General features: G+C 30.2%; 3 long non-coding RNA genes across 3 annotated transcripts; all 3 read right to left on the reverse strand.

Moving 5' to 3' along the window:
* Positions 1-743: 743 nt before the first annotated feature.
* LOC117682019 (uncharacterized) lies at positions 744-3,577 on the reverse strand. The gene is made up of 3 exons (XR_010712697.1): positions 3,472-3,577; positions 1,870-2,019; positions 744-1,373 (listed from the first exon to the last, which is right to left on the reverse strand). It is a non-coding gene; the product is annotated as an uncharacterized lncRNA (long non-coding RNA).
* A 7,946-nt stretch (positions 3,578-11,523) lies between these two features.
* On the reverse strand, positions 11,524-17,833 carry LOC136275128 (uncharacterized). The gene is made up of 4 exons (XR_010713639.1): positions 17,767-17,833; positions 13,877-14,020; positions 12,340-12,405; positions 11,524-12,217 (listed from the first exon to the last, which is right to left on the reverse strand). It is a non-coding gene; the product is annotated as an uncharacterized lncRNA (long non-coding RNA).
* Positions 17,834-24,407: 6,574 nt separating this feature from the next.
* LOC136269599 (uncharacterized) lies at positions 24,408-27,914 on the reverse strand. Its single transcript, XR_010713640.1, has 5 exons — positions 27,759-27,914; positions 26,946-27,010; positions 25,721-25,858; positions 25,263-25,322; positions 24,408-25,128 (listed from the first exon to the last, which is right to left on the reverse strand). It is a non-coding gene; the product is annotated as an uncharacterized lncRNA (long non-coding RNA).
* Positions 27,915-27,970: the final 56 nt, after the last annotated feature.

A 27,970-nucleotide genomic window follows, 5' to 3' on the forward strand; every position in this document is an offset into this window, starting at 1 on the left:
TCGATACACAAGGGCATGCTCTTCGTATGAACAGCTTCTAAGGCAAGGCAAGCTACTGACAGACAAGTTGATAAAACAGGACTATCAAGAGTCTCGTTTGAAGTCATCTTTTCGTAAGTTCTAAGGTCGATACAACAGCCTTGTTAGCAAATACTATTTTCCACTGGGTCGCTTGCTGACTGACGTTTTCCTTACTTATAATTAATCACCGGTTTCTTTTCTCCAATTACAACAAGGAGCTCGAGCACACAGCGGTTGTGACCGGTCAGCAGAGGATGCTCACTCCTCCGTGGCACCTGATCCTACGTCTATCTTTATAGATGTCCGTCCGTGTTGCTCTGCCTTGAATTTGTATTTCGTTTTATGGATTTTCGAGATAGAATATACAAAAAAAAATTATGATCTTACCTAAATTGGAAAATGGAAAAAGGACAAAAGCGTAGAAATAACGGCTGCAAATCAGTGTTTTTCTAAACAAACATTATTCAAAATAAAAACAAAAGATCGCATGTTGCAGTTCTCATGCACATATAAGCAATGCAAGTTTTTTTTTCGTTTTTTTAATGATTAAAATGAAAAGAAACATAAACTTAATTATTTCACAAATAAATTTGAACTTTAACAAATTTCATATTCATCTCGTTTAACAACCTACTCTTTGAGCAAAGCTGCATTGCATAAACAAAGCGTCAGGTTAAACTTGACATCATTAAAGCTTCACAGAAATCCACATCTTCTTTATACTTTCAAACTATATAACCGACCGCCATCTTGTGGCTGATAAAAAAGTGAACACACGTTCTTAATAAAGAACTACAAGTACTTTACTCCAAAACCTTTTCTGCATTCAACTAAATAATAAATCAATCATCTAAAAACTCTTAATTATCAAAACAAAAGTTTCAAATTGCTTTGAGGCACATAAGCAATAAGATAGTTTCAGTTCAGTCTGTTCTTCTATTTTCCATTTCAGCAATATCCGTATAAACGTCACCAATAAAGGTAGTCCGTAGGCCAGTAGGCCGAGGAAATCGTAAGCATAGACATATTTCTCGTAAAATTGCGAGTATTAATATATAACTGAATACAGATCCAACAACAAAAACAACTACCTTCCAATCAAAATTGGTTTTTGAGTCTGATGTTTTGTTTGTGCATTGTATTTTATCTCTGTTTTCATTTTTAGAGGTTAATTCTGTGGAATAAAGTAGAAAAAACTCTTAAGGTATGATTATCGTTTACTTCATATGATAGGAAATGGTTCTTCTGGTGTAGGAACGGCTTAGAAAAAAAATATTTATGTTAATTTGTACCTTGTGTTTTTGTTGTGTCCTTTATTTCATCTTTGGTTACAAATTCATGGCTCGTTGTTCCTATAATATATAAAGTTATTTACTAAAATTGTTTACTTTAATTAGTAGTGCGGTACATGTAGTTCTACCAATGTAGGTCCGGTAATATTAGAAAACAGAAAAATCAAAACATCGTGAAAAACATATGTTTTAAATTATTACCGGATTATAATACAGCCCTTTTAATGACGATAAGGCTGACATTTGGTATCAAATTAAAGAATCAATAATTGATGAATATAAACTGCTAGATGAAATGATTATCTCCATGATGTACACAGCCCACGTGTATATTGATGCTGTATTAGCTATCAAGTCCACAGTTTCATAAAGGCTGTTATATTATATATTAAACATTATATTTGTTTTGGTCTACGTGTGTCAAATTTATTTTGAATGTTAAGGCATTAATTTTTAAAATGTTTATGCTCTGATTGAAAAAAAATACCAATTTTTAGTTATAAAAGAAAATAATAAACAGCCTTGATATGCAACAGTTAACTTAGAATAGGCCTACCTAGTATCTCAATTGGTATCCGAGTAGTAGAAATACAGCCGTGGACATGGTGACATGTTGAACACTCACACTTCTGGAGACACATAATGCCGTAATATAATGGAGGACATATCTTTGTACAGTTGACACCATAATACCCGGCCGGACATTCTTGACATAGCAACATATTTTTAAATCTGAATTATACAAAGGCTCAAAGGCCTAAAATTGTTATAAATTTGTTGTTACTTAAAAAAACCCAATGTGTAGCATATTTAAAAGAGCTTTACAACTCTAAAAAGGCAATTGGTATAGGGCTTGCGGGTAATATTGCTTTTCCAAATTGTGTTTTAAATTTTAAAACATAAGTAATAACGTTTTGTAAAAGGCATCATAAATAACACAGCGTTTTTTTAGGTATTAAAACACAAAGAAAAATATATACAGTGTACACTTTCTAACGACGTTATTATGCCTTTTAAGAAAACTTAAAAGATGGTTAAAACCTTTTACAGAGTGTTACATTGCAAATTACAATGCGTTTTACCAAATAGTGTATAAATGTAATATTTTATTTTCAAAGGTACATTGATCTTTATAACTTTTAGAACTGTACACAATAAAGTTTTCACAAAGTATATTTAATGCAATACATTAGTTGGTCTTCATGCACTCTCTTCGTTTATATTTAAATCACAACCTAGATCGCCCTGATAATACATGCAACTGAGAACATTCTAGATACATTTCCGTTTAAACTTATTTCCAGTCTAAATTTATTTTTTAATGACGTGAGGTTTATATGTTCGTCGTATGAATAATGTTAAAATGTTTTATTGACAGCTTGATTATAAGTTCATACATTTTTGTGTTCAATTTTTGACATTCATTGTAATATACAAGTATTCCTGTTTCCCGTTTGATTAAACCGTTTCCTTTTCCTTTATTATTTTATTCACTTATTTTGAAAAGACGATATTAACTTGTTTTTATTATAATATCACCTATTGTACGGATAAAACACTCATTTTATAACCGTTATGGCTTTTATCCCTTTTTTGCGTTATGTTGCCTAACGTTTTACACCAACGCTCTTTAATACAAGTTATTACGCCTTATATTTTCTTTATTTAGAAAAGATGAGTGATACTTAAACACTCTAGTAACATTACTGGAAATCGGATTAAAAAATGCATCATCAGTTACAAGGTCATGTGTAATGAAATCTTATCAAAAACTCATCTGCGTTATTCTTAAAAATTACATAGTTTTTATTCTTTGTAAATCAATTACATAACACATGCATGTTTTTTGATAAGGCTAGAAATAGCTCACAAAATATTACAATTATATAACGTGTACTCGTCGTTGAATAACGTCAGCTCATGATTTATCACATTCAACGTTAAGGTATACATTTAATAAGAGAATAAATGTGTTTATAAAGAAAATATTCTTTAAATGTACATGTAACCAAATGATTTTGAATTGCATTCTATTATAACAGTTTTGTAATGGTGTTGTAAATGTGAATGTGCGGTCACGATTAGCTATTAAATAATATATATATTTGAACGTGCATGTTGATCTTTTTTGTCTTCTATAACCTAAAAAGTACAATACCTGTGCAAACATCTCCATTGTGGTAGTAATTGATCGAACATTTCTGATGTTCCCCTGCAAGAGCTCTGAAAACCATGACAAACTGTAAATTTAGTTTGAACGGTTCTTAACACACACACACACACACACACACACACACACACACTCACACACACACACACACACACACACACACACACACACACACACACACACACACTCTTTCTCTCTCTACCTCTCTTTCTTTCTCTCTCTCTTTCACACACACATACACACATAAAAGAAAATAAGAAAATAGACAATACCAATCTATCTACATGTATAGAACACCTATTTAAAGGCCAAGACAAACTTACATGTAAAATTGATCTGGAAAAACAATTTGTAATAAATGGGCAGACCTCAACAATACATATTGTTTAGGGATAGTATTTTGACCAAAAAAGGTTGACAAATTGTTTTTGTTTTATTTCTTAAAAAATTATTACATGTAAAATTCAAGTGAAACACCAAAGCCAAAATGCTATGACATACACCATGTGTGTATCAATTTTTTTTGTACCTTAACAAATGCAGGTGCTATAGAACAACACATTACAAATTCAATTAAGATGTTGACGTTACTTTTTTACTTTAAAATATGTTAAGGTCAAATACGAGCCCATTTAAATGTACAATTAAGTACAAAACCCCTATTTCATTAAGCTGTTCATTTCATTTAAAAATACCAACATTTATATCTAACTTAGCATGCCGATTCCTTGTAAAACGGAACAAAAACATTCCATATATATGTAAACTATGACAAAGTGCAAATGAAACACATATAAGACATACCTTTTTATGAAATAATTTAAGTGGAATGTCATCAGCAATGTAATTGCAACTGTAAATCCACAAGCAGATTTTGAGTACATGATTTCTTCAAATATGTACTAATGCATATTTAACATTATAAACATATTTACACATATAAAAATAAGGAAATATTACATATATAAATAGCATATAGAGGCGAATAGAAAATTCGGACCATCTGCACATTCATTCAACGGATTTTTGGCGTCAGTTATTCGGACCAGTTACATGTATGCCATGTTTTTATCGGACCAGCAGATCCCTGAAAATATGGTTTCCCATTTTAGGTCCTCACAAAAACAAGCAAGATAAAAATAACAAATGACTCTACATGTACATTGTACTGCTGACACAACGTACACGGATATGCAACACCCAACTCTTTAACCTCGGTACACTTTCAAATACAATCGAGTGACGTCATTGCAGCTTCATCCGTCAGGATTTTTCGGCATCAATAAATTTCGACCCACCATGCAATTCTAAGCATTGGAAATGGCGATTTCAAGTTCACTCGAGAATCAAAGTAAAACTTTTGAGAACCAGATAAAATGTGTTATTTCAAGAAAGTCATGCTTTTAAGGTAAATAAAACAGTATACTTAGTCTAGTAGATTTTATTATTGACATTGTATCCTAGATTAAACTAGTTCTACAGTACTATTAAAATCGTATATCAATAAAAACCTATATTATTGCTTATAAACTGTAGCGTAAAAATTATGAATAATGAGAAGAAGATGTATTGTATTTAATTTGTATTCAAATTCATTTACTTTTTATTTTTATTTATCCATTTGTTATTTACTTATTACTTATTATTTATTTATTCAATGATACGTGTATACATATTTAATCAGAAGCTGCGCTCGCCGAAACGGTCGCACAATAAAACATATCAAAAGTTAATCTATTTACATTGCACATATACTTTGTACGTAAAGTGTGTAGAAAACGACAGCCTTTGTAGTGGTTCTTCCATTTTATTCAATTTACCCCCAAATATAAGGGATTTAGAGATGAAATCACATTTACAAATTAAACAGAAAGGTAAAACTGTAATGAATGTATTGAATCATTATTTTTAAATGATGTGTGCAAACTCATTTTCGTTACTCGCTAAAGCATATTATTTAAATTTGATAAGCACTATATTATCACATTAACGGGTACCTTTACATTAAAATTATTTCAGTGGTGCATGACATTTTCGCTTTTACTACGACATAAATAAAATGAATATATATGAAATCAGACCATTTTGGATGAATGTCAATGTTGTATTAATGTAGATCTTTAACATTACATCACATTATTTACTATGATTGGTCTTCATATTTTAAACACATATGTATATTTACAACATGGTTATGAAATGGTACGTGATATGTAATATCAAAGTATCCCCTCCAATTATTCTAATTATAATATCTCCTGCGAGCGGGTCCTGTAAAATGGCCTATTCCCACCTGAAGATTGTGACTGTTTATTCCCAAAATCTAATTTAAAAATCCCCAAAATAACTATGTCGTATTGTGTTATAAACAATAGGATGAATTTGTATGTAACTACGCTGAGTGAGACATCAGTTGATTTGCCAACTAAAATATTTAAGCGTATTGTTAAGTGAGGTTTATTTTGATTAAAACGTTAGTGATATAATTATATGTCATATGCAAATAAAAACAAAGAAAACTGCATTTTTTTGGATAACTTGCAATGAGTCACATTTGTTATACTATTTTTTCAAAAAGAACAATTTTTCAACGAAAAAATTTAAATTGAAAGGGAACAGTACCCTGTACGAAAAAAAGGTCAATTAAGCCCTGAATGATTAAAAAAAATGATCTTTAAACTTTGCCTTCTATTATACAAATTATACAACATCGTGTACTAACAAATGCCTTGCCAAACATATGTTATCTTCCTGTTTTAATGATAGACTGTTATCGTATGAATATATAGCAGAGCACCATATTAAATAATGTGTCGTAGCTAAGTGTTGTAAAAATGTTTTTCCGGTTGAAGCCGAGGAACACTTGTAACATCATTTTGTTTAATATACAGGATCGCAATTCTCTATTTGTGTGCTTTAAATATTTAACAATTTCAACTGAAGAAATTTATATGTATACATATAATTAAAGACAATTTCAATGGCAAAGCTTATTTTCCTGCTTACGGTAGACCAAGTAGCTTTCGTGTTCAATTCTTTTTTTACACAGTGTGATTAACTTCCAGTTATAGTTTTGGACATATTAATGATCATTTAAGATAATATTTGTTTTATTTAACGTCTTGCACAGATATGTTTCAGTGGCTTCAGTACTAATATATTGCTCATTATTTCCAAAAGGAATGAAAAACCATAAATCTGTCATAAAACTTGGTGGGAAATTACTTGACTGAAAAGGGGGGGGGGGGTACTACAGCACTTGTTTCTGTTTGTACGGCTGTGGCAGCTATGTTCAAAATTTTAAAATTTATAATACAGTTTGAATGAGTATATACTTTTTAGTGACTGTTGGATTATGTCTGTTTGGTATATTTTAATTTTTTTCAAATGTTAACAAAAAACAACTTGTCAAACTGAATCAAACAATTTGGGGTATACATGTTCAGAAGACTATCAAACAGTTACATTGTAATTTGATGCAATGATGACGTAATCTCAGTATTGATTTTAGAACAAAATAAGCATCAGAGTTAATTAAAAATTCAGGAATCACTATTTCATACTTTCAAAAAAAAAAACTACAAATGCTATTAAAAAAAAGTGAAAAAATTCTCAGGCCTGGACTCTTTGATCTTCATTAAGATCCGTAACATTTTATCTTTTTAAGGCAACCAGCATAATTGTGAACATCAACAAAAAAAATTCTTATTTTGTGAATGAAATATGTTTGTACATTGATACGAAGAATCTGAAAATCTTACATCATTGAGTTCGTCGCTAGTAAGTCAATTATTTTGAAAGAATACAAAGAAGATGAATAGCTGTACTGTCATGGCTTTATTATTATAACTATAATAAAATTATTACATAATTAAGCCCAGTTAATTAAACACATTGGATAAAAGAATACACAATATATACAAGCAATTCAGAGATTACAATGCAAATGTCAAAACAATGGATGGCGCCGATCCTCAACTGGCATTTGGCAGCCAACAGTTCAATTCAATGACAATGAGTCATAAATTGCTGGTAACCCTGGAAGGAGGACAGCAGTTAACCAGCGATGGCTTGTATAGCAATTCTGTATCACTCACAAGGACCGACGCAGCGATAAAGCCATGACGATGATGAAACTGGATTCTCAGCTGAAAGCATACAAGTAAATCAGCAGCAAAAATCAAACACAATTAGTTAATAGTAAAAATGACAATAATACTTGGGCAACCTAACCTAATATAAAAAAAAAATTAACATTAAACACCTAATATAAGCGAATTAAGGGGCAGGGAGGGTGGGTGTTGTCTTGGTGAAAAAGAGGAAGATGCTATTTTTGACATGCGCAAGTGCGCAAGGATTGGGTGAAGCAGGATTATTATAGTTGGGAGAGTTATCTCGCTTGCCACCAGATGTGCATTCTTCTCCGATAAATGGAACTTACCACACAGGGTAGTAAGTTCACATATTGTAAGCTGATTTCTCTTAGGATTTACAATCCATGCATACAACCACACTACAAAATTATCAGTAGAAAGCCCCGTACCTTGCTAGGTATAGCATTCATAATTATGTCACTTAATTTTTTATAAAACATAATGTGGCTCAATATAGTCAATAATTTGCACACGCTATTGATAAAGGAAACTGGAACAAGCAACAAAATGCACATGTCAGAGATTTTCAGCAATTGAGAGTTTATGTGTACGAGTACTTGTAACTAGAAAAATGTCTTTAATTGTATGCGTTTTACGTCATAGTTTATGCATTCCGTGTAATTATACGAGTAAGAAGGTATTTAAACTTGTAGCGTTAAAAACTTTAAATATAGAATAAGCGTAAATAAGATGTTGTTGAAAGTTGATGAGAGGATATTCAAAAAGCAGCTGTACACCAGGTTTTATAAAATTATACATGCATAATAAAAAGTAAAAGTAAATTGAACAAGTTGAAAACATCGATTACTGATTGTCTTGCACGCGTACACGTGCAATTTATTAAATGAAATCTAGATTTTGGAGCAGAAGCCTGTACACATACTTGCACACGCTATTGGCGTATCCGTAGACAAATAGGTTCAAATGCTGAGCTATTCTATTCTTTGATTGGGATTCTTCATCTTTGTACATCGTAATTATGATTTTTTCCAGAATTAGTGCGAATTCTTGCAGAATTTTGAACAACATTCCACGGAAACTATACTAAAAAAACTCTCTTTATATTAAAAGCTTTTTGTTTTTCGCTGTCCTTGTTGCCTAATTAGTTTTGGTTTAAGTTTTCATGAATACTTGTAACTCTATACATATAAATATATAATGACGTCAAATGCTGATAACATAACTTTTGATATATAGTATTATCTTAGTTTAGGTGTAAAAATACTCATTCGCATGAAAATATCTACCACAAATCAAGGACTAATATAAATTAAATAGAAAATTCGTTTAATCTTATGGAAGATATTGTATTAATGATACAAAAACAGTTCAAAATTCGTTGTTAAGTGCCTCGGAGGAGTAAACATCCTCTGCTGACCGGTCACACCCTCCGTGAAGAACAGCCGTAGACGTGATGACAAGACATACAGTCACACCTTTGGACAAACTGAAGAGGACATACTACTGGGTAGTTATCACCGTAATAACCAGCAAGCCATTCTACATATTGCATGGTAAAGTGTTATATCTGTTATTGTATAATTAAGTTAATATTAAATAATGGGGCATCAGCAAGTAAGATAACAAGAAAGTACCCTAAGATTATTCTTAAAATGATATCCTACGTATGAAACTTTTATTGAATACTTTTTACTACAAACAAAAACAAAAAAAATATTTATATGAATAACGAAAGTATGTTTATTGTAGACAAGCTATGTCTTGCAACGCATGATTTAGGTTCAAAAGGGATCATATATATAACTTATAAATAAGTAATATACAGTGTATATCTTATTTGGACACAATATATACGATATTATGTATTGGACTTCATATGAATTATCTCCTTAATTACAAAAAATAAGGATATACCTCTTAACATGGAGAAACAAAAAAAAAAGATAAATAATAAACAGCTGTTTATGTGTGATCTTATGAATTTGCTCATTTACAATCCTCACATTGTTGTGTCTCAAAGATTTGAAAAAGGTAACTTTTCTTTCGGATCATAAAGTAATTTCAATGTACATAGCTTGGCATATTTCATTGAAATTGTCTGCTTTTAAATTGATTATCAATTTTCTTAACACGATAAAATGAATGTGCTCCTTGTTCTACAGTTGTAAATTTAAAAATAGTGCTATCCATTGCAATGATTTCCCTCCTTCTAAAAATTAGTCAAACAACGTGATGTGCTGTCTGCAGTGTCCTAAAATCCATTTCAAAAGATAGTGTTATCATAATAATTTTATTACACCAGCAAGTTATTTGTCTTACTCTTTTAAGCATGCAATTCAGATAAAACATAACATAATGCATATGAAATTAATTAAGATAAACGTACCTTTTTAGTGTAATTATTTCGGTATGTAATCCCAAGCAATAGAAGTCCACAAATAAACCCACAAAAATATCTTTTCCTATATGTGTAAGGTTTTTAATGGTGATTATGAATTGTATACTCGAATGATTATAATTGTGCTTCAAATAAGATTAAGAAAAATATATTTCAACCACCATTAATATATTTGCAACACGGAATAAAAAACGACCTCTGGCACGGTTTTTCACGACAAACCATAGTGCGTTATCGAATAGGAGTTTCTTCTCTTAATTTTGCTTATGACAAAATGAAGGTAGAACTGCCATTCCTCAACAATTTTATTTGAAATTCACACCCCGTAGAAGATTTTGTTGTTTACGACGATGAATACTACATCGTATTTGATATGCTAAAAAAAATTCCGGACAGTTTAGAGGGTCCGATCTATTATAAAGGCTCATCGTGAACCTTCAATGAAATACTGTAGTGACACCTTCAAAGGCGCTGTAATTGTAATGTTGTCGGTAAACAGTACAGAAACAAAGTATTCATTTTTTGAAATGATTGGTATGTGATATGAACTATCAGTATTATGAAATAAGTTAATGTAATGCCGAAACTACAACATGCATCAAACAACACAATTTGCAATGTTTCGTTGTTTTCCGAATACACATGTAACTTAACTTAACTTTTATAGTAGGCGAGGCTTGAGTACTTCCCGATTAAATTCTTTTAAGCATTTAGGTATGATTAAATAATTATGTCACTGTATAAAAGTTTAAATCTCAAGAAAAATGTATCAAAATATGAAATTTTTAATCTACACAAAGCTGTCACTGCATAGTTAACAAAGTTGTGCAAATCGTAATGTGTGCGCAAATACTAGTAGTAGAATTCACCGAATGCCTGATACTATACATGCAAACTTCATAGATAATTATTTTAGAAGTATGAACCCTTTAAATTCTGAGATAAAAAGTCAAGGCTATACATACATGTATACATACTTAATACAACGTACACATTTAGTGCTTACAAGCAGAGTCCGTGGAATCTCTGATAATCTTAAGGCTTTCACGTTTTCGCTGGAAACACATGCAAATGGTCCACGTATTGTAGTCCTTTTTTAAAGGACAGCAGCTTGTCTTATATCAAAGTACTAAAGTACAGACGGGAGTTGATTTATCGATTATCATTTATTCAAAATCAACGATATGTGATTTTGCATGGCAAGAAGTATCAGTAATCGAAATATTGTTGAGAAATTGTATGGATCCAGGCAAGATTGAACTCTTGTCTTGTTCAACCAAACGCTCGGCTGTCTCCGTTTATCTCCGACAAGCAAGAGAGACTCTGCTTTGTCTGATATTAACGGGGACAGCCAAGCGTCTGGTTGAACGAGACTACATTAAACTCTAGCGTAGGAATACATACGACTTTAAAAAATATCTTAACTGTATAACTTAAAATCTTACTATTTCCATGGTATCGATCAATAAGTTTTCTTTAAAAACTATGCTCCAGAAAACATAGCATCGCATTTATTGATTATTTTCAAGAACTAATGTTTAAGTGTTGTCAGTAGTATTGATTTGTGTCTAGGTCCAAACACTGTTTCACTTTCGCTTTGCCCGAGTAAGTGCATAGGAGAGTTGATTAAAATCAACTCCCAATAACACAACGTCTGTAAATAGGTAATTTTATTGTCACCATGCATTTTTTTCCCGCCATGTATACCTCAGGACAGAAATAATTCGTGTTTTTTTCATGATAGTTTCGGTTTTTCAATAGCTCAATATTTTATTTGAAACCCCGTGGTTTTAACATGGGTAGCTCAGGATACAAAGAATTTTGCGGTTTTTTTCTTTGTTAAACAATTTTGCAGAGAAATAGATAAAAACTCTTTTATTCACATGGTTGTTTATATAATATGAAGCAAGTGATAATGTGTTGAACAAATTATTGGTATTCAATTATATCTAAATGTTTCTGATCAATTAACCAGTAAAGGTTCTTTCATTTTACATTTTAGCAATATTTGCATAAATGTCATCCCGAGTTTTCCGTCTGCCAACAGGTTGAGTAAATCGGCAGCAAAGACAAAGTTCTCGAATGATTACGAATATTAACATGACACATAATAAAGATCCAACGGAAATAACTAAAATCGTATAAGATATTTTCATATTTCTTGGTGTTTGGTTTGAGGAATTCGGTTTATATTCGTCTTTATATTCATATATAGTAGTTTCTAAACAGAATAAAAAATAAAAAAGATTTGTAACAAAAAAAAATAATAAATAGTTCTGCATTTGTAAAGCTACACAATAATATGCGCAAATACGTATTTTTGTTTTTTACGTTATTCTATACCTGGCATTTGATTTGTGCCTGTTGTTTCATTCTTGGTTTCAAAAGAATAGCTAGCATTTTTTGTGTCTGTAATATATAAATAAATAAATCATTACGAAACTTTTTATTGCTTTATTGACTGTTGCATGATAAAATGAACTGTAGGATATGGTAATCTTAAATGTTAAGAATGCAGAATTTTATTCTGAATTATGACATTTTCACCATAGTAGCTGATATTTAAAGGTGGTTTGAGACATATGTCGATATACATGTGGATTAAAGTACAGTATAATTAAGATACTTTCACAATTTTAGAATTTTCAAATTTCACAATACAGTATTTAACCAAAAATTAGGTTTTAAATTTTTTGAAAGCTAAAATTTAAAATCCTCAGCTTGATTCGAACTAAAATCTTACAGATTTGAAGAAGCACATGTTACCTGCTAAGCTACGCCGTTAGGCGATAATGTTGGGAAAGAAGTTATTTATGAAATTGCTTTTATTGTTTATTTCAGTAAATAGTACATCACAATATGGAGGCGTCCCGTGCCAACATAATGGAGCATAGCAACGAATATAGGGAAACATTTTGAATTTTATGTTTCAATTTACATTTTTACATTGATAATTCAATATATTTTTGATTGTAAATCGTATACAATAGTATGCATATAGAATGTAGCGCTTGCCTTGTTAATATAACAATAAAAAATGAACTTAAATTAAGGCGTTCAATACAAATCATAGGAATACTTCCATTTTAATGTTACAATTAAATAATAACAATAAAGTCAAATATAGTTTAACAGGGAGTAAGTTGCTGTATATACAGTCATTTCATGACTATCTTTTACAAATTTATACTATACTGTAGTATGGGATTTTAATGATATGCTACAAGATTTCAATGCAATGCTATGAGATTCGTATGCTTTGCTATGAGAAATTAAAATGAAGAGCTTAATGATATGCCATGCTATGCTATCCTCTGAGATTTGATCAAAAACTCCCCATTTACAGAAGCGTTCCAAACATTTAGAAGTAAAATGATCAGAAGCCAAAGTTTACTAATAATCTGCAATGTGAACATCTACTCTTTTAAATAAAAGCATTTAAAATCGAGTTAAAATCATTGTATGCTATGCTCTGGTATGATATGACGAATGAAAATCTCTAAGATTGTATGCAATATTTTCAGACTCCAAAGCTATGGTATGAGATTTGAATACCATGCTATGAGATTTCAATTCTATGCTTTGCTATGCTGATGTATGTTGTCAAAGATATGCTTGCAATGACTGTATAAAATCTGTAAAACTACATAAGAAGCTTGATATCGTAGAGAAATATCCTTTCATTTTATTGATGGATTGAAGGGAAAAGCGGTATACCACTTTTAAAAGCTATGATAATTTTTATTGCCTAAACCTCTTCTTTTGCAAACATTAATAATTTCACAATCAAAAATGAGGTTTTATTTTTTAGTTAAACTTTGAACATTTTGGGAGAAAATCATTAATTTGTTCATTTTCATAAGTACTAAGAATGACTGACCTGCTACACGTATAAGGGTAGTAGAAACACAACCGTAGATATGATGGCATGGTGAGCATTCGCATTTGTGGACACACACACGACCATAGTATGACGAAGGACATATATTCGTGCAGTTGTCACCAAAATAACCAAGTGGACACTCTGAAAATTGAAACATTATCTCTTCAATCATTTTAATATAAATTATATGAAACCCTAAAAATACCATTCGTATAATTGCAAAATGAACGGGTTTAACCGCTAAAAATACTTTAAAACACAAAAAGAAGTTTCATAGCGTCTTTAGAAAAGACGATATCGCGCCTACATTACTGTGGAAAAAGCTAAACCTATTTTGAATATACGTTCAATTAAACAATGTGTAACGAGATTTTTATACTTAATTTCCTTTTATATAAAATGCATTTAGAGATAATAACATATTGTATGTATTTGAGTTCAGTTTTAAATTAGTGGTCTGAAGGAACAGAATCGGTATTCGAAAGCATTTCCCAAGCGGCGTCCAACAAGAAAGTTCATCAGCGCGTCTCTTGACAAAGAAATTCTTGCGTTTAATTTCATTGTCAATGATGACACAACATTAAGTGACCAGATATAGCACTCACTATGCCTTGATAATACACATGTACATAAAGCCAAATAACTAGTTGGCCTGAAAATTTTAAAATCAATATATAAAAAGCATATTAGGTAAACTAATAATTCCTTTTTCAGGTACTATTTTATTCTATCCAAAAGTGTAGCCTGTCTTTGCCACTCCTCAAATATCCCTACAAAATGAATCTTAAAAATTCTTTTAACTAACTTACTTAAATAGAGAATTACAAACCACATGTTTTACCTTCTTTTTATTGAAAGTTTTCCAGTAAACTTACGCTGTTGTGTCACAACATTTTTTCGTGTAATAAAACCTTTTATACCGTTTTTATTTTTGTATATTTTTTTTTTGGTAACATAAAGGATACTTGTACACGAATTGTTCTTGTTTTAATGCATACACGTTAAATAAACAAGGACATTTTTGTGACAGTTAACGTATCATTAATAAAAATATATGCTAATTATAACATAAATAAAAATGAATTGCACTTGGATATAGGTATCAATAGAGTGGTAGTTGTGAGAAAATCACAGGACGAAAAACCATCTTTAAGCAAGTCCTTAAAGGTGGCGTAAAGGTGACTTAAAGGATCTTAAAGGCTATACAACCTTTAAGCCGCCTTTAAGTCACCTTTAAGCAAGTGCTTATAGGTCCTTAATGTCCAAACTTCTTTAAGCCACCTTTAAGCCACCTTTAAGCATCTTTAAGTGGCACTTACACTCTCTTTACACTGCCTTTACACTGTCTTTAAGTGGCCTTTAAGTCAATATTGATCAAGCTGAACAATAAAAACATATATTAAATGCAAAAGCTCTTTTATAGAGATGGGAGGGGGTCATCCGAGTGATAATATAATTTCCAAGGAAGGGGGGGGGGGTGTTCCAGGCGGTTTTAATCGTCGCTCCATTAGACACAGATTGCTGTCATTAGCACCGCCTCGATGGACACAGATTGCCGTTATAAAATTCTTTATAATTTTTTGGGGGTTTCAAAATTATTGTAGGGATGAGCGCAGTCTCTGTATCTTAATATGTGCATAAAACTAATTAAAGTATGTTTGTTTCCTATTATAAATTAATCGGTGAAAAATCTCTCTCTCTCTCTCTCTCTCTCTCTCTCTCTCTCTCTCTCTCTCTCAGTTCATCCGGTTATTAAACAAAATAAAGATAATGAACCAAAAATGCATGATTTAATTTGTTAATCGGTTTAAGGTTTGTATTTTTTTTTCAATTTTCATTATTTCTAACTCTAGATCTGCTAGATACATGTTAAAGATGAAAAGACTCTCAACTGCCTTTGTTATATCGGGCAGGATATTACTGCTTTGTTTGTCTAGACATAGTTTTGTTCGTTTGTGTATATCTAATTAGAGTCTATTGTTTGTCCAACTTAAGAAAACCCCTGGAACTAACACAGAATATACAAGATATACACAACAGTTGTGTCGTGTGCCCAGGTGCATGTTTGTGTATATCTAATTAAAGTCTATTGCTTGTCAAACTTAAGAAAACCCCTGGAACTAACACAGAATATACAAGATATACACAACAGTTGTGTCGTGTGCCCAGGTGCACGTCAGGGTTTCTAAAGGCGTTGAATCTTAGTATGTACGAGTATACGATAAGTCTAATGAATAAAAGTTAATTTACATTTGTAATTTATTTTCAAAGTATTATTTCCTAGCTCTGGGTTTCAAAGATGTTACGTCTACAAATTAACGATACATGTATGTAAGAGTAAAATCTTGAGGCTAATTAATTAATGTACCGGTGATCATAAATAGGGGTTGATTATTTAAATATATGTATAAGGGTAAATATGTCAAATATACCCGGCCTGGCACATCATACAATTGTATGTACAAGTCATTTGCAATTGCCACATGCAGTAAATACGTCACCGGTAATTGGTAATTTTGTTTGTTATAGAATTGATAGTTTATAAATCATGTATATACAATTACATGTAAATATTTAAACATATTGGAACGGCGCCGCGATCATGAAAACCGGGAAATTGCGGGAAATTGAACAAATACCCTAATAGTATCAATGCATTTAATAAAAGAAATGATTTCATTTTCTTTCTTACATTTTTATAGCTATAAATAAGATGAACGTATATCTACTCGGTTTAAATTTATTAACTACATGTAAGAAAGCCTACTATAATGAACCTAACGGTTTCCATTTAGGTATAATATATTTTTGTTCACTGAAGACCAAGTTCCGTATTTCATTCTAAATAAATGCATGCATGTAATTTATAAATTAGATATAATTGATTGTTACAAACTGAATGGTTTGTCAAAATCTTTTCAAGTAAACACATTCAATACAGTGATTCAATATCCACTGATATATAGGATATAAAAACGCTCATACATGTGTAAGTTGCCGTGGCGCAGAGGATGTGTGGTAATGCTAGTAAACTAAGGGTCCCGGGTTCAATTCTCGCCGTGGCCGGTTTTTTTTTAATGTTTTTTTTTTTCATTTTTCTTTCTAGAACAAAAACCGTTTTAATACCTTTTCTTTCATAAAGTTAATACATTTTGTTGGAAATTAAGCACAATATTGAATTAAATTTTTTTAATGGCTTAAAGGTGGCTTAAAGGTAGCTTAAAGGTGGCTTAAAGGTGGCTTAAAGAAGTTTGGACATTAAGGACCTATAAGTTGTCCTTAAAGGTGGCTTAAAGGTGGCTTAAAGATAGTCTTTAAGCTGCCTTTAAGCCATCTTTATGCTTTCTTTAAGCCACCTTTAAGCAATACATATAGCTTAAAGGTAGCTTAAAGGTGGCTTAAAGATCGTCTTTAAGCTACCTTTAAACACCTTTAAGCTATCTTTAAGGAGGACTTAAAGATGGTCATTCATCCTGTGAATGTAATCAATTGTATGAATTTCACAACCATCAACCTAAAGTTAAACAGTCATGTCGGCTTTTCCTCTTAACATTAATCACCACATAACGAAGAATGCTAACAAAAGACCTAAAAATGGTCTAAACAAAGCGTATGTATGAAGAGAATGGGGATGCTCTCATCAAAATAAAAAAAAATACAATAGTTTTATGAGTCTGTGTGTAACTTTTTGAGTTTGTCATTCATAAATAATAAATTAATATCTAATAGATGACAAAAAACCCAAAAACTTTACCGAGTCATTTCTTTAAGAAGATTATCATGTTTCATTAGTTGGTCTGTTGATGGTTACTTAGCTTCACGAGGATAAAAGTTTACATGCTGTCTGATCTACTACCTGTCACTTCTAAATAGAGAATGTACAATACCTTTGCATTCGCCACCGTCTTTGTAATGATTGGTCAAACATAGTGAAGTACTGTCCGCAAGAACCCTGAAATCCATTCTCAGTGATATTATTATCTGAATTAGTACATTATTTCTTAAAAAGCAAAGATGAAGAAATAATTAAAATAAATTATAATGAAATGCAAACATGAATAAACATACCTTTTGTTGTAGTAATTATTGTAAATTGTGAACAGCAATGGGATTGCAGTCGTAAATTGAAAAACATATGTTGAGTACATATTTTAATTTAAAGTGTGTCGATACATATGCAGTCTGATTGTGTTATACCTAGATAAATAGGGAAATGATTATAATTTATAATTAGAAATAGCGTTGAGGAAATCAAATTGATCAATTCATTAAAAATGTAAAGTGGTTATGCTATGTTTCCGAAGTCTTTCGAGGAAATAGTTAATGATATATCAAGACTTGAAGTTTGTCATTTTTTGTTATTTTATTCAGAACTGATTTTTTCGGGATAGATTTTGAATGGGGCATTTAAGATTCTAAATGTTTAATACATTTATGCATTGTTAAAATGAATCATATCTTTTAGTTCCAGTGTTATCTTGAGTACAGTTGAACATTTACAAAGTACTAGGTACTCGGCCCTATTGAAATGTTATCTTCAATATGTTTGTCGGAATAATTCGTGTAGACGAATGTTTTCTAATTGATAAAATTCACGAGCATAATTGAAAAAAATTAAAACGGACTTGGAATACGGATTTTCGGGAAATACATCGGGTTTTGTCCTGTTTAATCTTATATATTTCTTTTATGTCCGCATTTAAGTGCATGTACTGAAATTCAAAAAGCAATTTTAATCTGATTATTCAAAAAAATGAAGATTAAATTTATAAAAAGGCTCTGGTCACTTTCTTTTTTTAATCGTTTTTATTTTAAAGTCGCGATTCGTTATGCATGCATACACGCTTAAATCATAAATAGCAATCGTTATATGAAGGAAACCATTTTCTAAAGCTTATTTGTAATGGAAAATAATTCAAATTCTACACTTGATTCAACCGCATTTTACCTACAACGTTTCTTCCATATTTTACTGTTCAAATGTCAATGACTTTCGCTAGAGCAGTTAATGACTATTTTTTACTTTTTTCTATACCTCAATCTTTTTTTTCTTTGGTGATGAATACCCTGTTTCTCAAGTTTGATAATGGATAAGACAAGCTATGATTTCTTGAAAATATTGACTGTCAATTGTCAAAGCCTTGGCAAATACAAAAAAAGGAGTGATGTGCTAAATTACCTTAAGGATAAGAATCATAATATCTACTTTCTTCAGGATACACACTTTACTTGTAATGAGGAACAAAACATACAAATTTTTTGGGGTGGTAAGATATATTTTGGTTCTTTCAGATCAAATTCGCCTGGAGTAGCAATATCATTTTAAAATGATTTTGATTTTAAGGTTAAAAAAACCCACCTGTGATGCAAATGGTAATTTTTTAATTGTTTAAGTTGAGATTGAAAACAAAGATTTCCTTTTAGCAAATGTATATGGACCAAACACAGATCAACCTGATTTTTATATTAACTTAAGAAATGAAATTGAAAAGTTGTACATTAATCAGCATATAATACTAGCAGGAGACTTTAATATTGTTTTGAACCAAGAACTAGATACCATGAATTACAAAAAACTAAACAACCCCAAAAACCAACGCGAAATTACTAAGAAAATTGATATCTTAGATTTGGAAGATATTTTTCGTATTTCTCACCCAGAACTTAGAAGGTATACTTGGCGTAAAAAAATCCTGTAAAACAGGCAAGGTTAGACTACTTTTTGACTTCCAGTCCCTTATCACCCTTTATCCATAACATTAAATTTGAAAATAGTTATAGATCAGATCACTCCCCAGTTGTTTTTTATTGCAGACTCTCTGAACTTAAAAGGGGAAGAGGTTTTTGGAAATTTAATAACTCTTTGCTAACAGATATTGAATATGTACAATTAATTAAACAGAAAATAACTGCTATTAAAAAGCAATACGCAGCTTTAGTTTATGATATTGAAAATATTAAAAGTATAAGTAATGCAGATATCTGTTTCAGAATAACAGACCACATATTTTTTGACACTTTAATAATGGAAATAAGAGGAAAAACAATATCATATGCAACATTTAAAAACAAACTCCAAAATGAAACTGAAAAAAAGTTAGAGAATGAAATTATATTATATATTAGAACAAAATACTGACAATGAATCAATAAAACTAATTGAGGAAAAACAAACTGAATTCATAAATATTAGAAACCACAAACTTAGAGGAAATTACATAAGGTCAAGAGTTAAATGGATAGAAGAGGGAGAAAAACCATCAAATTATTTTTGTAATTTAGAATCACAAAACTTTATTAGTAAACAAATAACTAAACTAGAAAGAGAAAATGGCCAAATTATATACAATCAAGATGATATCTTAAATGAAACAAAAATGTTTTATGAGAACTTGTATAAGAAGAAAAGACAAATAGAAAATGAAAATATATGTTTGAAACTAAATAATTTGGACACAAGAAAACTTACAGAGGAAGAAAAAGAAAGTATAGAAGGACCTATAAGGGAACATGAAGCCCTGAATTTTTTGAAAAATATGAAAAATGATAAAAGCCCTGGTGCCGATGGTTTTACAGCTGAATTTTTTAATTTTTTTTGGCCTGATTTGAAATACTTTGTTATTAGAGCAATTAATAAATCTTATGAAATAGGTGAATTGTCTTCTACCAATAAATTAGGAATAATTACTTGTATCCCAAAACAAGATAAACCAAATCAGTTTTTGAAAAATTGGCGTCCAATAACTTTATAAACAGTTGTATATAAAATAGCGACAGGCTGTATAGCAGAAAGAATTAATTTTTTTTTAGATAAATTAATTAGTAATGATCAAACAGGCTTTGTTAAGGGTAGGTTTAAAGGGGAAAATGTCAGACTTGTATATGATATCATGAACTACACTGAACGTAAACAAATACCAGGTCTAATTATGCTTATTGATTTTGAAAAAGCATTTGATTCAGTGTCTTGGAAATTTATTTTTGAAATTTTAGAGTATTTTTATTTTGGTAAATCAATAAAAAAATGGATAGAAGTATTCTACAACAATATAACTTCATGCATTATACAAAATGGCATAATATCTGAATATTTCCAACCAGAGAGAGGATGTAGACAAGGGGATCCCATTTCTCCATATTTATTTATACTTTGTGCTGAAATTCTTGGTATCTTAATCCGAAATAATAAAAATATAAAGGGCATAAATATAGATGGGGAAGAATATAAAATATCGCAGTATGCAGATGGCACTTAATTAATCACAGACGGCTCTCCAAAATCTCTTGATGGAATTCTCCAAACACTAGACTTATATGCAAATGTGTCTGGACTAAAGATAAACTTTAGTAAAACAAAAATAATATGGATAGGAAGTAAACAATTCTCAAAAGAAGTTTATCATCACTCTAGATGGAAATTTACTGAATTTGACACAAGGTTTAATCTTTTGGGTATAAGTTTTTCAGTAAATCTGGAATAGGTGATAGATATAAATTATATATCAGTAATGGAAAAGATTGATAAACTCTTAACCAGATGGAATTCTAGAAATCTTACACCGATAGGCAAAATAACAGTTATTAAAACACTTATAGTCCCAAAAATTAATCATTTAATTCTAACACTACCAAACCCAACATTAGAATTTATTTGAAGTTTTGAAAGAAAACTTTTCAAATTTATTTGGAATAAAAAGCCAGACAAAACTAAGAGAAGCACTCTTATTCAAGGATATGAGAATGCCGGATTAAAAAAGATAGATTTTGAAAACTTTATGATAGCACTTAAATCAAGTTGGATTAGAAGGCTTATATTTTCAAATTTAAAATGGACAAACTTGTTTAAAGCTAATTTTGGACATAATATGCAAACATTGATGAAATGGTATTGATTTAAATAATATGATTATGAAAAATTCAAACAATAGATTTTGGAAAGATGTATTGCAATGTTGGAGAACAATTATTGATGTGCAAAAAGGAAATTGTGATAGACTGTTTAATGAACACATATGGTATAATCCAGATATTAAAATCGACAATAAATCAGTTTTCTTTAAGGATTTATTTAATTTAGGTTTTATATATATAGGGGATATGTATGAATATGACAATCAGATTTTTAGTTATAATCAGTTGAAAAAGAGATTCAACTTAAAAACAAATTTTGTTCAATATCTCGGTTTAACACAAGCAATACAAAATTATGTGAAAGTATTAAATATACCGTTAACTAAGACTTGTAATCTTGGTTACCCAAATACAGAAGAAATATTTTGTAGATCTAAGAAGGGTTGTAGTGACATGTACAATCTCTTGATATCAAAGAAAAGAACTTATCCAAAATCAGAAAAAAATGGATGTAGAAAGGATTCAAAATTACTGTGGCTTCAAAACCAACTTTTACATAGGATCTTGCCAATCAATTATCATTTACATAGAGTAGAGTAGGGATAGTAAATTCTCCACTGTGTTACTTTTGTCAACAGACCCCTGAGACTATAGAACATATTTTTGTTTACTGTTATTTAGTGAAAGAAATATGGATTGATTTGGAGAAATGGATGACAGATATCTTTGGTTTACCAACAAATTTTGACAAATATTCAATCCTTTTTGGAAAATTTGATAATAGAGATATTCATAGGTTGGAAAATTTAATCATTCTTTTCACAAAACAATGTATTCTGCAAACTAAAATGAAAACATCAAGGCTAAATGTAGAAAACATTAAGAAATCTATAACCAGAAGACTGTTTATTGAAAAACTTTTGCTTCTGAAAAACTGTAATTATCATTTGTTTGATATTTATTGGAAAGATATATTTCAACGTTTGAAACATTCATCACCATCTTTATTCTCTCCTTAATGTCCCTGTTTCTTATTATTTTTTGGTTTTTTGTTTGTTTTTTTTGCTCTGTATCTTTGAATTTTTCCTTTTCCTTTTTTTTTCTAAAAAGAAAACCATTTTTCACATATATATTTATACCACAACTTGTTCAAATTATATCGTTACTATTCTGAGAAGTAATACATATATGTACATATATACTTTATATCAAAATACTGATTATATCTACCAAACAAATTCTAAAAATTTAATGTATATGTATGCATTGCAACATATATTTATATAAATGTTTATGCTATGGTATGTGAATATGTGAAAGTTCAATAAAAAAAAATGATAATAAATAGCAATCGAATGTAACCGTTAAATATATGTCATTTAATTTTAGATAAAATACAATGCGGGTTTTTTGTTGTTATTTAACAACTAGAGACTAATGTTAAGATTATATCTATCACATTTACCGGTAGCAAAAATGTTACATATTCTTCATTGCAGTATATCAGTCCCTTTGACGACCTCTGTCAATTTCTTCAACAAAACTGAACGGAAACCCTGGACAAGAACTCTGGTCAAGGTAAACATTCGTTCGTTTGTTATCATTGAAGTTGCTTATTTCAGCTTCACTTTGAATCTTTCAAAAATATTAATATTACCTTAACATGTAGCCTTCAATTACTTTATCAACTTCGGACCACCAATTTTTGAAGCATCTGTTCAATGTTTAGATAATGCATTCGAAAACTATATATTTTTTGTTAAATGCATTTAAAAATCTACAGCAACCTAAGAAGTTTTATTAATAAACTTAATGTTGATATGATACTTTGCTTTCAATCATTTATTAAATAGCTTAAAATTTTAAATTTTACAGTATCAGATGCAGGCTCAATAGGAGTTATTTTTTATTAAGGTTTTTTTTTTTTTTAGAACAACACAAGACTGCATATCTTATGGTTCTCTGATAACATTATGTTGCTAGATAAAATAAACAAGTGTTCTTAAAATAAAATGGAATTAACCAGCAGCAAAAATGCACATTGATAGGTTAAATATTTAAACGTGTTCGTGTACGAATACTTGTGATTATGAGAATCTATTCTATTTGGGCATTGTGTTAAGATTACGTCATGATTTTTGCATTCCGCGTAAACCTACAAGTTGTATAAAGCGTGTAAAATCAATTATAATTAAAATTAGGTTCATTATCAAAATATGGTTGATTTTATAATGCAAAAATGCATACCCAATCATGCATGCTACAATTTTATGGTAAAAATTCTAAATAAAACTTCTTCACAGAACAGATGTGTGATTGTCATTGATAGACACAGCTATTACCTTCTTACATTTTTTAAAAAACGATTAATGTTTGTTATTTACACGTAACTTTTTTTTTTCATCAAGTATAATGATTTTATTTTACTTTCGGGAGATTGGATTCTCGCTATTTCTTTAAATGTAAACTCTATTGGATTTCTGCATTTTGGTATCGATTTTGTAAACAGTATTACATCGGACTATCTGTGCTGGAACATCTGTCAAGTTGTTGAATCGGACATACGTGACTCGGTATATATTGGAATACAATGTACCGTCCCTAAAATACAATTCATCGATTTTTTTCATTTGTTTTAGAGTATTTATCCAGTGTCTACTTGAGCGAAAATAACCAATTATGCTTTCGTCTGAATTGATTATATAAATCTAAGAACATTTAGATTACAATTGTGAATCAACAATATAAATCAAATACAAGAATCCTTCGAGAATGTTGCGTAGTATATCAATAGAAAGTTGATATGTATTCTATTGGGTTAAATACAACTTGAAGTTAAAAACTTCATGCTTAACATCAAATGATAAAATTTTGATTCGAACTATATTGTGCCCAAAAATGAATATTTAACGCATTAATTCTTAGCAACATGCAAACAAGGTTGCCAACCGGTTCCAGTACTTTCAGCACTTTGATATTTCATACCTATAAAACCGACCGTCTTCTGGCGTCTGGTAATAAAAGTGTACAGAGCTTTCTTAATCAAGAACAGCTTTACTTTCATAATGTCACCATTCTCCAACTTAATATTACATAAGTTAAGATTAAAATTGTATTATTTGTGGCACATGGACAGAAATATAGTTTCAATTCATACTGTTCGTGTATTTTCAGTTTCAGCAATACCTGTATATATGTCATCAAGGATTGCCCGTCGGCCAGTAGGCCCAGAAAATTGGCAGTATAAATACAATTCTCGAATAATTTCTATTATTAATATAAAACTCAATACAGATCCAACATATATATTATATTTCTACCAAAATTGGTCTTGTGTTCTGGTGTTTGGTTTGTGCATTTTACTTTATCATTGTTTTCATTTTTGAACTTGGTTGATTCTGTAAAAACAAAATTCGTATGTAATGATTACCGTTTACTTTTTGTGGGTGTAGAGTCAGCTTAGAAATTAGAGTGCCAGAATGTTTAATTAAAAGTATGTTTTCGTGTTTATTTGTAAATTTTGTAAATGTACCTTGGATTTTTGTGGTTTTCTTTATTTCATCTTTGATCTCATATTCAGATGTCGTTGTCTCTAGAATATAGTTACAATATATCTTCAAATATACCCACTTTAAATAATCACTAGATGATAAAACAGCCCATTCGGTGACGATCAGACTGACATTTGATATAAAATATTTAAATGTATTTAACAATTTCTAAAACTTTATTTAGTTGCACGACTTTTTTCTCTTTATTAATAATATATATCTTTAACATAGTGCAAAACAATTATATTAACTTAACAAACTTTTAATCAGTATTATATTATTTAAAGTTTTTGATATGCCAGATTTATTCTAAATGCTAGCCACTGACTAGCAAAAGGTTTATGCACTAATTGAGAAAAAATATCATATTTTATATCAAAGAAAAATAAACAAACTTATGTAATATTTTCATGTTTACTTAGAGTACTTAGTATCTCACCAGCTATATGAGGAGTAGAAATACAGCCATAGACATGATGACAAGGTAAACAATCGCACGTCTGGAGACACTTAGTGCCGTAAAATAATGCAGGACATATATGTGAGCAGTTGGTACCATAATACCCGTCCGGACATTCTAGATATAGCAATATTACGTTTGAATTTGAATAAATGTGTAATTACTGAAAAAAAAGAAGATATGTAGCATATCTAAAAGGGCTTTACAACCCCGAAACAGGCAAACAGTTACACGAAGTTTCGCTTATTAATGCCTTTTTAAACTTTGTTTTAATGCTAAAAAACATATGGATTTTTGAGGGCCTTATTAAGCAAACAGAAGTAGTATATCGTTTTCAATAGGCATATTACAAAAAAGAAAGATCGTAACGCTTTCTATCGACTAACTAATCAAATTACAATATTTCCCAATCAATAGTTTATCATTTGTTTTTAAAAAGACATCATTCACTTGATTACATTACACCACCTTTGATGAGGACAAAACACGCTTTTAAAAGAGCTTGTTAGCGCCCATTTTGTGTTTGTTCGCCTAATTTTGCCAAACAATACTTCAAAGCCTTGTAAAAACACCCAGACTGAAATCTACACGCCCTTTATCGATTGGTCGAAACCTACAACAACTGAGGAAACTGACAGGACTAAAATATTCACGCCCTATTTATCGATTGGCCAAAAACTAAAGCAACCTAAGAAAAATTACATACTGCACAAATAGTAATGTTGATGTCAGACTGAAATTCACATAGAAGAAGATTTCGATTTTTCTTTTAGGAAACGTACTGGCGTACATCAACAGTAATTTAGTTAATTTACTTGCTTTTAACAATCAATTAATAGCTCTTTATTAGCGTTTAAGTTTTGAATTGCATAGTTTCAGTTCTTTTAACTCACGAACACAATTCATGCATGTTAATTGATAAGATTGGAATTAGCTCCTGAAATATTTAATAACATGTACACGTCGTTCGATAACTTCAGCTCTTGTTATATCATATACAAAGTAAAGAGTTGTAATTGTATGAAAGTTAACGTATTGATAAAGGAAAAAAATTGTAATTGTTCGCTAAACATCGTGCGTTGCATTCTGTTATGAAAGTTTTGAAATGGAGCTGAAAATATATGATGTTATCAAATCAGCTATGTATATTTGATCTTGCATATTGTTATATTTTTATGCTTCCTATAAATTAAAAGTGCAATACCTTTGCAAATGCTCCCATCATTATAATGATTAAAGGTACAGTTTTCAGTTTTGCCTGGAAAAGCTCTGAAAATCACGATGAAATAAAATTAAGATTAGAAAATTGAAAACAGGCATTCTCCCTCTCTCTTTCTTTCTCTCTTTCTTTCTCTCTCACATGCTCTCTCTCTATTTCTTTCTCTCTCTCTCTCAATCACTCTCTCTCTAAATCTCTCTCTCTCTCTTTCGATCGATCGATTGAGAAAATAAGTAATGTTTACATATAAATGTCATAAGATGGAAAAATGTGATTTGAAAACACTATTGAAATACTTGTAATAAATGGCGCAATTCAACAACAAGCATTGTACAAAGATAAAAGTATGTACTTCGCCAGCCAAAAAATTGACCATAAAATCCATTATTTGTTTCACTCCGTAAATAAATAGTACAAATGGAGTAAAACGCCAACACAAAAATTACAGTACATACAGCATATGCATATACTGTATTTAGAAATCTTTCTACATTATTAAATCCATGAACAATGGAAAGAAATTTTACAAACTAAATATGGATGTTAACGTTAAAAATGATTTTTTCCTTTAATAAGGTGTCAACACAAAATACAATCCCATTCATTTAAAGATTTACATAAAGACATTGTAATTGTAATATTTTATAATTGGGACATCTTAAATCACATTCTATTATATAAAACAAATTTTTTCACCCAGGTGTTCAATAGATAAAACACAATATTGATTTATAAATTGTTTGTAAAACAAAGAAAATGCAGAAAAAACAGAACTGATAAAACTCTCCTAAAACATACCTTGTGAACTTATCTAAATGGAGTGTCCACAGCAAAGGAATGGCCAATGTAAATCCACAATGAGAATTTAGGTACATCTTTTTTTATTCAAAAATGTAAATAAATGATTCCCATTTAACATTATATTTCATCTCTAGAAATAAGGAAGTAATTAATAGATAAAAAGCAAAGAGGAAATTTATGATTGTGTAAAATAAACAATTTATGAAGAT

This window comes from Magallana gigas, chromosome 4, assembly GCF_963853765.1.
Source record: "Magallana gigas chromosome 4, xbMagGiga1.1, whole genome shotgun sequence".
NCBI lineage: Eukaryota > Metazoa > Mollusca > Bivalvia > Ostreida > Ostreidae > Magallana > Magallana gigas.